The 12,095-nt window shown below is 47.0% G+C and overlaps 1 long non-coding RNA gene across 1 annotated transcript; it reads right to left on the bottom strand.

The window, feature by feature from the left end:
* Positions 1-5,107: 5,107 nt before the first annotated feature.
* LOC125942795 (uncharacterized) lies at positions 5,108-7,218 on the bottom strand. Its single transcript, XR_007465363.1, has 3 exons — positions 6,915-7,218; positions 5,982-6,044; positions 5,108-5,614 (listed from the first exon to the last, which is right to left on the bottom strand). It is a non-coding gene; the product is annotated as an uncharacterized LOC125942795 (long non-coding RNA).
* Between the last annotated feature and the right edge of the window lie 4,877 nt (positions 7,219-12,095).

Consider the following 12,095-nt stretch of genomic DNA (forward strand, 5'->3'; position numbering starts at 1 on the left):
ATCGTGTTGTGTAGACCAAGCGCCAGCAGCTTGTCGTTTGAAGTATTCTGAGGTAATCTTAGAGCAGTCTTGTAGGCCATTCTTATTATTTGGTTTGCTTTTTCTTTCTCTTCCCTGTTCATATTATGATAGGGGAGTGAGTATGTGATGCGACTGACGACGAGACTTCTTACCAGTAGGAGGGCATCTTGTTCTCGCATCCCCGTACGATTATTTGTTATACGGGCGATCATGCGTGAGATGTGTTCCACTGCTGATTTGAGGGTATTTAGTGTATGCAGGCATTTCTGATTAGCTTGCAGCTACATACCAAGTATTCCTATAGTATATATCTCTTGAATGATTTTTCCTTCTAGCTTGACTTGCAGCTTTAGACTCGGGTCCGTCCTTAGTGATTTTCTCTTTCTAAAGCGGATAAGTTCCGACTTTTCCACTGAGCATTGGAGTCCCCGTAGTCTCGTGTACCCTTCTATGGTGCTAGCTGCCTGTTGTAGTCTATCGTCTTTCTCCGCTAGGCTACCTGTAGTTGTCCATACGGTGATGTCGTCGGCATATATCGTATGTTGTAGACCGGCGATTTCTTTGAGTTGCTTTGCAAGGCCTGTCATGGCAACGTTGTAAAGTGTGGGTGAAATTACTGCCCCTTGTGGCATTCCTTTGTTTGGTGGCCGAATGGTGTCGGATTCATAATCCCCCATCTTGATTATTGCAGTTCTCTGATTAAGGAAACTCTGGACGTATTGAAATCTCCTCTGTCCGCAGTTAGTTTCCTCCAGCCCTTCAAGTATTCCTTTCGGACTGATGTTATCGAAGGCTCCTTTTATGTCAACGGCCATAATGACCTTTGACCAACGGCCATAATGACCCCACCTTTGAGACGTTCGTTTGTACCTCTTTTAAGAGTAGCAGGATATCTTGAGCTGAAAGGTGTGGGCGAAAGCCAAACATTGTGTTGGGCATCAGTCCGTTGTACTCAAGACAATCTAGGAGCCTGGCGTTGACCACTCTTTCAAAGATTTTTTCTAAGTAGGACGTAAGCGAGATCGGTCTCAGGTTCTCGATGCTCAGCTTTTTTCCTGGTTTAGGCACCATGACCACTATCGCGTGTTTACATTGTCGTGGTACAGTGCCTCGAAGCCAATATTTCTTAATGTATTTTGTGAGAGCTGCAATGGCTTCGTCATTTAGGTTTCTGATCATAACGTTATTGATTCGATCAGCACCCGCAGTCGTGTTCTTTTTTGTACTAAAGATTGCTGCTCTGACTTCTGCGTCCGTGAAAGACTTGTCTAACTCAGGTTTAGGTGATCCTTTATACCTTCCGTGGTATGGAGGTATCTTCCCGTCTTCCCCAAAGCATTTTTTATGGATGGCTTGAATGAAATCTTCTTTTGTGCCAGGGTATGAGTGTATTAATCTTTCGATGGCTTTACTATTTTCACTTTTCATCTTTGTTGTCAACCATGGCTTTGTCATCCATGTTTTGGCCGTACCCAAGGTTCCGTTGAGTGAATCACAGAATCTGGCCCAATTGGTTGAGGCTAGTTGATTGGCGTATTGTTCTGCACGCTGGGTGATATCTCTGATTTTTGCCTTTAATTTGCTGTTACGCTGTTCCACAACAACAAGTAGAATACAGCGCCTACAACAAGTGGAATAGCGCTTCTCAGTTTTCCAACGTTGTGTTCTTTCTTACGGATACCACGTTGGTTTGGTTCTATAACAACGAGGAGACATTGACAACATGGAAAGATTTGTTTCGCATATATAAGAGTGCTTCGGTAACTCCGTGACGAAAAAAGAAAAGGGCAGAGCAGATGCTTTCACAAGGAGCTTAAGTGTCGGGTGAAACATGCATGACCTACATAGAGTTAGTTATCACGATCCGCCCCGGACCGTGAACGAAAGGGTAGGGGCCAAGAACCCGTGTCCTAGATACGACGTACAGCGTGGTCGTGGTGAACGCTGACTGAACCCCGAGCAGCTGCGCTCGCGCTGTTTATTAGATGCAGTAAACCAATGTTGCCCACCGAGCTTCGGCGGGCCACTGAGCCTAGCGGGTCAACGGGAAATATGGCCAGGGGGAAGTCACACGATCGTCACAACCCCTTACCCCGAGTTTGTTTGTCCACGCAAACAACACAAAAAAAATGTTAACCAAGCCTCAAGGCCCAGCGTAACACTCGAGGCGATGCCTGCACGGGAACCACCTTGTCCGGCCCCAGCAGACCCAGCAGCGGCTTGTGGTCCATGGTCGCCTCAAGTTCTCTGCCCCGCAGGTACTGGTGAAAGCGCTTGACCCCGAACATGAGGGCCAGGCCTTCCTTATTCAGGTGGCTGTAACGTTGCTCTGCAGCAAGAAGCCGACGGCAAGCAAACGACACAGGGGTTCCTGGCCATCCTTGTCCCGGTGCGCCAGGACGGCTCCAACGCCGTACTGCGACGCATATACTGTAAGGACGACAGGCTTGTCCGGATCGAAGTGCACCAGCACTGTAGCCTTGGTGATTAGCTCCTTGCTGCGCTGGAATGCCACTTCCTGCTCCTTCTTCCAAGTCCACTGCTGACCATCTCGAAGTAGAAGATGGAGGGGCTGTAGATGCACCGACAGGTTCGGTAGGAAACTCCTGTAGAAGTTGATGAGGCCGAGGTAGCTCTGAAGCTCCTTCTTGTTGTGCGGCTTTGGCGCCTTGAGCACAGCATCAACTTTGCGGGGGGCTGGGGACAGGCCAGTCGGGGAAATGACTTTTTCCAGGTACTCAACGCTGGGGGCCAGGAAAACGCACTTTTCCAGCTTGAGCTTGAGACCGGCGTCCTGCAATCGTGCCAGGACGTTGTGCAGGTTTTGCAAGTGGTCCCCATCGTCGGTACCAGTAACCAGGATGTTGTCCAAGTACACCACCATGTGCCTCATGCCCCTGAAGAGGTTGTCCATCTCCCTCTGAAAGATGGCCGGGGCTGAGGCCACGCCAAACGGTAAGCGCGTGTACTGGAAGAGCACCATAGTTGTCGATATCGTGACATACATCCGGGAGGCATCCTGGAGCACCAGCTCCTGGTAAGCGTCTCTGAGGTCGAGCTTTGTGAACTTCTGTCCCCCGGACAACGCTGACCAGAGATCTTCAATCCGGGGCAGCGGTTACTTCTCGACCATAGCGACGGGGTTGATGGTAACCTTGAAATCCCCGCAGATCCTGACACTGCCATCTCGCTTGAGGACTGGAACTATGGGAGCGGCCGAATGAGACGTCTTGACGGGCACCAGGCTGCCCTCTCGCTGCAACCGTTGCAGCTCCTGGGTGACCCCGTCCTTCAGGGCGAACGGCAGTGGGCGAGGCTTGGAAAAACGAGGCCGGGCTTCCTCACGACCGTAAATGCTAGCCGTCGTACCAGCAAATGTGCCCACCCCTGGTTAGAATAGGGACTTGAAACCGGTCAGGAGGCTTGGGACGTCTTTAACCACATGTTGTACGGCTTCTTGGTACTCCGGCAACCGAACACCCAGTGCGTGAATCCAGTTTCGGCCCAGCAGCGTCGGTGGTGACCCCTTGGTTAAATAAAGGGGAAGGGTTGCCTCCCTGTCACCAAAGCGAAGGCTGACCTGGGCCTGCCCCTGGACCTGGGCGAGCTGTCCGGAGCAGCTGCGCAGCATCGCGCCCGAAGCCTGGACGAACACGTCGGGGAAAGTACGCTTGAACAGTTTCCCGGCCATGACCGACACGCGGGCCCCTGTGGCCAGCTCCATGAAAATGGGGTGCCCTAGACTTCAACGGTCAGCAGATACGGTGGCACAGACGACGGGAAAAGGCCATTGTGCCACATGTCGAAGATTGGCGGGTTCTCAGCCACGACGTGGATCCTGGCCGCTAAAGGACCCGCACTTGCTGCCGCACGTCTCCGTCGCGAACGCTTGCGACGGCTACCCTGACCGCGGGCTGGTGTGGAACCATGGCTTGATCCAGGCTGCTGCTGCTGTCCGCTGTTCGTCCTCCCCCCTCGGCAAACCCGTGCGAGGTGTTCAGTTTTTCCCACGTGAAGCATTGTGCTTGGGAGAACTGGCACTGTGAGGGAGAGTGGTCACCACCGCAGCGACTGCATGTACCACCCTTAGTCGTCATCTTATTGACCGTTGCTTCCGTCGACGGTGAGCCAGTCGCGCGTGCAATCTCGCCGGCGTCCTTGGCCGCAGCGTCGATCGCCTGCGCTGTCTTCACGACGTCCGATCCCTCGCTGGACGACGTCGTCCAGCGAGGGATCCGGAAGCTCCAGGAGTCGTGTCTGCATGGTGGGGGTTCTTTATCCCGCAGACGAAACGGTCCCGGAGCAGTGAGTCGAGCTGGTCCGCGAAGGCGCATCCACTCGCTAACCCTCGTAACGCAGCGACGAACTGACCGAGGGTCTCTCCTTCGCGGCGGCTGAAGTTTTTGAAGCGAAAACGGTCCATTAACGGTGACGGTGCCGGGCTGAAATGCGACCGCAGTGTGTTGAGCAGCTCACTCAGCGTCTTGACATGCGGTGTGGCCGGCTTGAGAAGGTCGAGCAGGAGACTGAAGACGCGGGTCCCGCAGCTGGTCACGAAATTGTCCCGCTGTTTTGCCTCGTGTGTGTCGTTCGCCCGGAAAAACACGCGAACTTGTTCCTCGTAGACTGGCCAGGTGGACCCATCACCCTCGAACGGCTCGAGCCTCCCGTACAGTGGCACGGCGGTAGGAACTGCCGGCGGCGTGTCACCGCTCTTGGTGGCTTGGGTCGACACGTGGGCTTCCTTCGTCGCCCTGGGGGGCTTCCACAGATGTTCACGGATAAAAGCGTCTGAATAAAGCAATCTGTAGTAATGCACAGTGCATGTCTTCCGATCCCATCCTCCCCGCCAGTGTAACGTGTACAAACCTGTGTACAAAAGATGAGAAATTCTATTCAACAAAGAAACTTGTTGGATGATGTGAATGTTTTAGAATACGAAAAAGAGTATTAAGTCATAAAGCAAGTAAGCAACGTACGAAAACCCATGACATTCTTTATATTGCAAAACAGCAATGTTTCCACACGTTCAATATTCATTATGAGACTGATAAACTGAAAAAAAACATAACTTACCAGGATCTTAAATTTTCCAGCATCGAGCTTGTCGTCAAAGTCTTGTAGTTCTTCAAGGCTGCTTAGCGGATGGCCTAAGAGCTCTGCGCATTCGGTGACTGAAGAAGTAGGAAGTATATCGCACAACTTGTTCAAGGTGTCCGCTTGTTGTTCCAGCATGAAGCGAAGCGTGTTCAGCAGTCGTAGTACATGCTGCTCTAAGTCTGAAAAATATCGTAAATAAACGCTATTAAAATTTAGGGTTCAAGAACATTTTAAGCAAACCATTTTACTGAAAACTGCATTCATATCTTTCAAAAGGTGCGTACTCTTCTCTATACAACAATCATGAGGTGAGTTTTGTGGCCATTCTGCACTGTCTGTTTACCTGAAAAGCACAATTTCAATTCATTAGTAGTTTGGAGTAACTTGCTAATGATATATTTAATTTTGACCTCCCTTATCTGGCACATACCTGCATCAACAGAGTGGTTATCAGACGTACCTTGTCGCGAGTTTGTCTGTGACAGCTGGGTCCCTGCAGCGTCGAAGAACGAGAGCAGTGAGCCACAAGAGCCGCTCCACTTGTTGGAAATTCTGATGTGCAACAGATAGTGACAAAGAGCCTAGCAGAGCAAAGAAAATTACCGAGAGCAAAGGTTTACTAGTTCAATTAAAAAACTGAATTATGGAGGTTAACATATTTTGGTTCATCCACTTGCTTCTACAATGCTTGAGAATTCATATATGCATGGCTCTTAAGAAGCTTTACAGCTATCTGTGGTTCTAAGCTATAGGTTAGGACGACTGAAAGCTGCTAAATTCGTTACCCACAAAAAATAATAAATACGCACGTAAATCGCAATTTTGTAACGAGACATGCAGCTGCATATGTGTGAGAATACCTGCTGTGCCTTTGTCTCCCTGGCCAAATGTGGGCAGACGTGTTGCTTCACTCGAGGTTATTCCTAGAAAGCAATACATATATATAGTTCATCACGTAATGATTCCTATTAGCATTAATCGCAGCCATACAATGGCCGTGGAACGCAGTATACTCCTATATAAAACAAACTTAGAAAAGCTCCAGTATTTATACTGAATTTCAAAGCTACAATTCAACAGTTCAGTGTTGCAGGATGAATTTCCTTTGTAGAAATTTGCTACAATTGCATGAATGTCACAATTCTATTCATGCTATACTCCATTATAAACATTTCTGGCAAGTGAATAAATGCCAGAGGGGCAACTAGCAATGCTTCGGTGTATATGCAAGGTAAATACCTTGTTCACACTTGTCGAAAACAAGTGCTGACTAGACATCCAATGTGAAATTATCAAAAAGCATTCCAAGCGTTGCATCTATTTTACTGTGATGTTGGCAGTGCGTTGCCGAAACACAGGGGAGAGTGAGACGGACGAAGCGCTTCGTCCCATCTCGTCCTTCTTGTGTGTTTCAACCGTGCGCTGCCACCTTCGTTATGGATAATTACCAGCACACGCCCACTCGTCCATCATTTTAATTTCACTGTTTACAAATATGCTTTGTAAACTTAAAAATGCTATTGATAATGGGACATGAGCATTGTCAAGGACAGGCTAGCTACGAATGCATCTAGCAGCCTGTTTTTCTCTTCTAACCAGCAGTTCTTCAATTCTGGTATGCAAGTATTCAATGCAGATGAAAGAAAGGAGGTGGCGCATTGTAACATCAGAGGGTTGACAAAAAATTGGCCTCATGCACCAACTGAGTGCTTGCAAGGCTAAAGCTACCTCCTTAATGCAATGCAAATCACAGCTGCCTCTTGAAAAGTAATGACAAATACATTTTACAATACTACATGGAAAATTATTTGGGATGGGTGGCAGTCCTGGCTGGCTTGTGGCAGAGTCTTCCTCTTCCTCTTCACTGTCAGAGTCGCTCCAGACTGCTGGTAGCCGTCTACGCCTCTTCAATGGGGGCATTTCAGTTTCACTGGCCAGGTCTGAATGAAACTGACTGTCATTTAGCTTTTTCCGGGCATGTTCATAGGTAACCGAACAAGTGCAAAATGTGATCAATATAATCACCCCTGACTTAAGGCGTAAGGTGACTGAAATGCGCTTACCGAACAAACCTTTCACAGCAATCTCATACTGCTTCCACCATGACTGTGGTGGATGCTGCTTCTTTGCCATTTTCCCTTCTCTGCTTTTACATTATGTGGCCAGACGCACACGCTGCCGATGACACAAGTAGTTGGTACAATTTCAACCTCTTTAGAGGCAGTGAACTACACAATAGTATAGCTCATCTGGAAAATAATTAGGAATTGTAGTGCCACCATTGCACAAAACAGCACTTCGAAATTTTTTGTCAAGAAAGCATTTTAACTTTGCAAACAGTACAAATTTTCAGTACTATAAGCACACTGTTTTTTTTTTCAATTTCAATTCAACTCATTTTTATTCATAAGTAAATTAGTACATAGTACATAGTACCTAATTACATAGTACATAATTAGTACATACGTAGCATACAGGTTGCTTCAATAAAAAATAGTACCATGGAAACTATGTATATAACTTGCCATTACATGCTCAATCATGGTCAGGTTTTCACAATTACACAATAGTAGAGAGCTACTCAAGAATTATGTTGAACATAGAATACACTGACCTGGCCTAGGAGAAGCATGTTTCAAAATAACTTTTCAAGCTTTGTCAAGCTATAGCTCCCAACGTTTGGCAAGCTACAAAGGCAGACATCTGCCTATACGACAAAAATATAGTCATGTTGGCCGTTCAAAAATAAATTTTGTACCAAAATGCCTTCATCGCAACATGATAAAACCTTAAGTCAAAGCATCATTGACAAGCCATAAGAAATGTATTTGCACATGAAGCCAGACTTTTAGAACCAGGAGAGATGAAAGGTTTACATGTCAACAGTAGAAAACAAGTTCCACACTTCAACTGCAAAGTTCAAGTAATAACGTTGTGCTAGATACGAAAATAAGATGCTACATAGACAGGCCACAACAGTTTTTATAGAACTGTTCTCAGTGGTCCTGCTAAAACGCTTTAAAGGATCCCCACATAAGACGCTTGGAAAACAATCTATACTCACCAACATTTCTTGGGAATCGAAACGAGCAGCTGTGAGCCAACAAAGGATATACACATACTTTCGAACAGTTGCAGATGCCCAAATTCCTCAATATTGTGGCACGGTCTAGTGGCATGAAGAATTATTTTACAGCAGCCAGAAAAAAAAACTTCAGCAAGGCCTCTCATTCGCTCCCACACTCATACCAGAGCTTGTGTGAACGCAAATAAGAGTATTCAGGGAAAAGTCAGCACCAGAACAAGTTCCTCACTGCTACGAGGAAAAAGCACAGAACACGACACTAAAATGAGCTAATCTTGGAACACATACTAAACGGTATGCAACTCTGGCATCACTACAAACTGCTTCTTCCATGGGTGCTTGACCATTTTTCGCACATTGCTCACAGGCCACACTTTGAGGTCTGAAAGACCTGAAACAATATAAATATCATGTCTTGAAGGTTCAAAGGGGTGTGCGTAGAAATCTTCTTTATGCAAAAATTCTTGACCAATGATGCAAATCTCTTCTGTACCCCTCATGGAAGCAATATTCGTTGCAATAATAGTATGTTCACCCAGCATGCAGCGGTTGTCCGGCTCTTCTATGCCCAGCATAAAATTTTGATACTTCAGAGTTTTGAAGCATGTAAGACAGCATGTAGGAAGGAGTGGACCATTTTCACAAGGTTTTCTGGGAATAAGATCATGTTGCCTCCAAGGCACTTCAGAAGCCGCTGATTGTGCCTCTGCCATTCCATTTGCAAGTTGTTGTAATGGTTTTCCATGTTTGTGAAGGTGTCTCTTTAATTGCTTCATATTGTTTTCAAAGGGAAACTCACCGAAGCAGTCCAATGCACCATGGCGTTTGACGTCATCAGACAAGTGTAACAAGCAATGAACATTGAACGACATGTGCTCTTTTCCATACAAATGGGCAAAACTGGCAACAAAATGTTTCAGGAGTGCCCCGGCATAGTCAGCATGATGACTGCACAACTGCTTGTTAACCAAGATTGACAGCGAGGCATGGAGAAGCAAGAAGTGTTTATAAATGTCATCTGCGAGAATGCCGTTGAGAACAAGAAGCCCTAGGTAGAGCAGAAGAAGCGTAAATTCAACAGCCTTCCATCTATCTAACTCATCGACACCCCTAGGACCTACGTGGGAATTCGTGCGGGATGTAGAGACGCAAGGCAGTGCTTTGCTGATTGAATGTATGGCGTTGAAGTGGTCCCAGTCGAACATTTAAAGGACCTGAAAGCCACAGGGAAAAAAGCTTTCTTACAACACCTAACAGAACAACATGCATATAGTCGAGAGGAACATCACACACAGTGTGAAGAGGCAACTCAACAAGAATTGATGTTTCTCTGTGATGCTCTGAGTCGTGCTGCTGCCTAAAGCTAGCATTTGTGCGGAGGGGACAGTCTGAAAATCGGGGAACACAACCTTGCCTCCAATGTATGCACCCTAAACACAGCACTTGGGACAGCCATTGTAGCCACTGTGGCCTTTGGTCATAATTACCAAAGATCATGCTGGCGCGTCACAAACAAGAGCCTTCAGACAAACCTCAATTGGCTTGCCATTGAAAACAAGCCCATTCGCCAGCAAATACTGCAGCTCATCAACGAAAGCTCTCAAAAAGTCATTGGATGAATGCGGCTTTGAAGGCCCCGCATAAGCCCCAATAACAAATGGCCCAAAGCCCTCACCACCGTTACTAACTCTACATTGTATAGGCCAAAGTTGCATTCTTGAGCTTTTTGCAAGGGGCAGACCATCTACATTGACAAAGAGCGAAACAATACTAGGAGGGTCTTTCACAAACTTCAACGAATGTTTAAGCCCGGCAGCGAGACCAAAATGACAATATTCGCCCGGAGACAGGGCCACCACGGAGTACTCGGTGTTTCCTTGTTTTCTAGTCGCGGCGTTTTGAGGAGTGCACGCGCGTCATCAGGGAGGTCAAGTTCGGAAAAGATGTAACGTTTATGCAGCTTCAATATCTGGTTTAATACTTTGCACTTTATGTTATTCTCAACTGCCGATTGACGCACAGCCTTTCGAAAGCGTTCTTTTTGCAGTGCTACTTCTGATGAAAGAACGGGCACAGAAGAAAAAAGCGAGTTTTGACATGAGGCTCCAGGCAAATCATCCGAATCACCTGACGAACTATTTGACGATTGTGTGGAATCGGCATCACGATTCGCAAAATAGGCGATTTCATGTGAGGCACTATTAGATTCACTATGCACAGCTAAGTCATAATGTTTTGCAACTTCCAAACGTTATGGCTCTCCTCGACATGGCTGGGTGGCGGAAGCCGCACACGCATTGTCTCCCAAACACTCCGGCACAGCGCGCAACGGTTCAATTAGCAGATGTGTCCTCCTTGCTTCCCGCGATGCCTTCTTCGTAACGAGCTTTTTGCGAGGCCTCTGCATGTTTGTTGAAATCCTAACAAAACTTGATAGTCACAACTGTCACACGGCGTCTAGCAACTACAAGCAAGAAAGCAGCTGGTTGCATACAAGAGATAACAGCCTTGACAAGCGCGCGTTCCACCCGCCTTGTTCACGTAATCCTCAGAGGAGCTCGTCCACGGCCGCAAGTCAGACACGGGATCTCCAGTCGTGTAGAACCTCTACGGAGCGCGAAGCCAGGTACGCAGTTCTCGAAGAGGAAGTTGTTGAAAAGCCCGCTTCGCGTTACCAAGAAATCATTCAAAAGAAATGGCGGCCGTCCCCTACAGTGTATCCTGCGCTACCCGCGCTACTCTCGTGGCAGTGATGATGATAAACTCAATTTTAGTTTTAAAACGACATAAACGTGAGCGCAATAGTGTAATAACTCCACTGTGCATAATTTAAACGTTTGAAAATGCGGTAACAACAAATTTACTAGCAGCTGAAATGAAAAACAGTGACGAATAAACAGTGGCGGCCTACGTTTATGGATGGCGGTGGCAGTTATAACAGTTGGAAACTATGATCAAGTAATGGCGGCGCGCAGCAACAAATTGTAAACACGCAAGTATGGCCACCATAACGCAAGTACGCAAGTGTACTTCTGCTATGCACTCTTTAAGAAATGCGCTGATAGTATGATTTCTTAAAATTATTCATTGCACGTTGACTGACTTCACCTTTCTGGCATTAAAACTCTCTTTTACCCAACTGTGCTTGGGGGTCATCAACAGAGCGCTACCTGCACGTAAACTTCGGTGCTAATCTGAGAAAAATAAAGGTTAATAAAGCAGCAAAAATAGCGCTAATCGCACACGGTTGGTCAACTCATTATTTATGTTTCAGCCTTCGGTCATGCATAGTCAAAAGATCTGATGGCAAGCTGCGCTAAGTTAGACGATAAAATGCAGTCCGGTTCGAAAACGTAGACCTATAAGGCCATACAAATATATGATTTCAAACATGCATGCGAGAAAACCACGCACTCGGGTGGGACAGAGGCGACGTCCCTTGGCGGTCCCTGGGTTGTCCGGGTTGAAAACATCCGCTATGAATCCAGTGAGGACATCCCTGGGATGGCCGATAAAAGGACCAAACGGACGTTCGGAAATGGCCGAAAACAAACATCCGCTGGCTGTCCTACGGACGTTGGGTTTTGGACGTGGACGTTCGGCTTTAGACGGGACTGGGTTGTTGATTGGGTTTTTATGTAATAGCTCGCCTCGTCCTGGGGCAATAGCCAGCGATCATGTTGCTCGCCTGAAACGTTTTTACCCTACTGAACCCTCCTAACTCACCCTACGGCCTTCGTCTGTTTGAGGTAGAATGTAACGAACATATAAGAAGCAGTTGGGAAGAAGAGAAGAACGAAGTGCGTGCACGCCAGATTGCGCGGTAACCATCATCTATCTCCTGTAAATAAGGCCATTTCTTCACAACTCTCCGTAAAAGTATGATCAC

The sequence above is a fragment of the Dermacentor silvarum genome, chromosome 1 (assembly GCF_013339745.2).
Source record: "Dermacentor silvarum isolate Dsil-2018 chromosome 1, BIME_Dsil_1.4, whole genome shotgun sequence".
In the NCBI taxonomy this organism is placed as follows: domain Eukaryota; kingdom Metazoa; phylum Arthropoda; class Arachnida; order Ixodida; family Ixodidae; genus Dermacentor; species Dermacentor silvarum.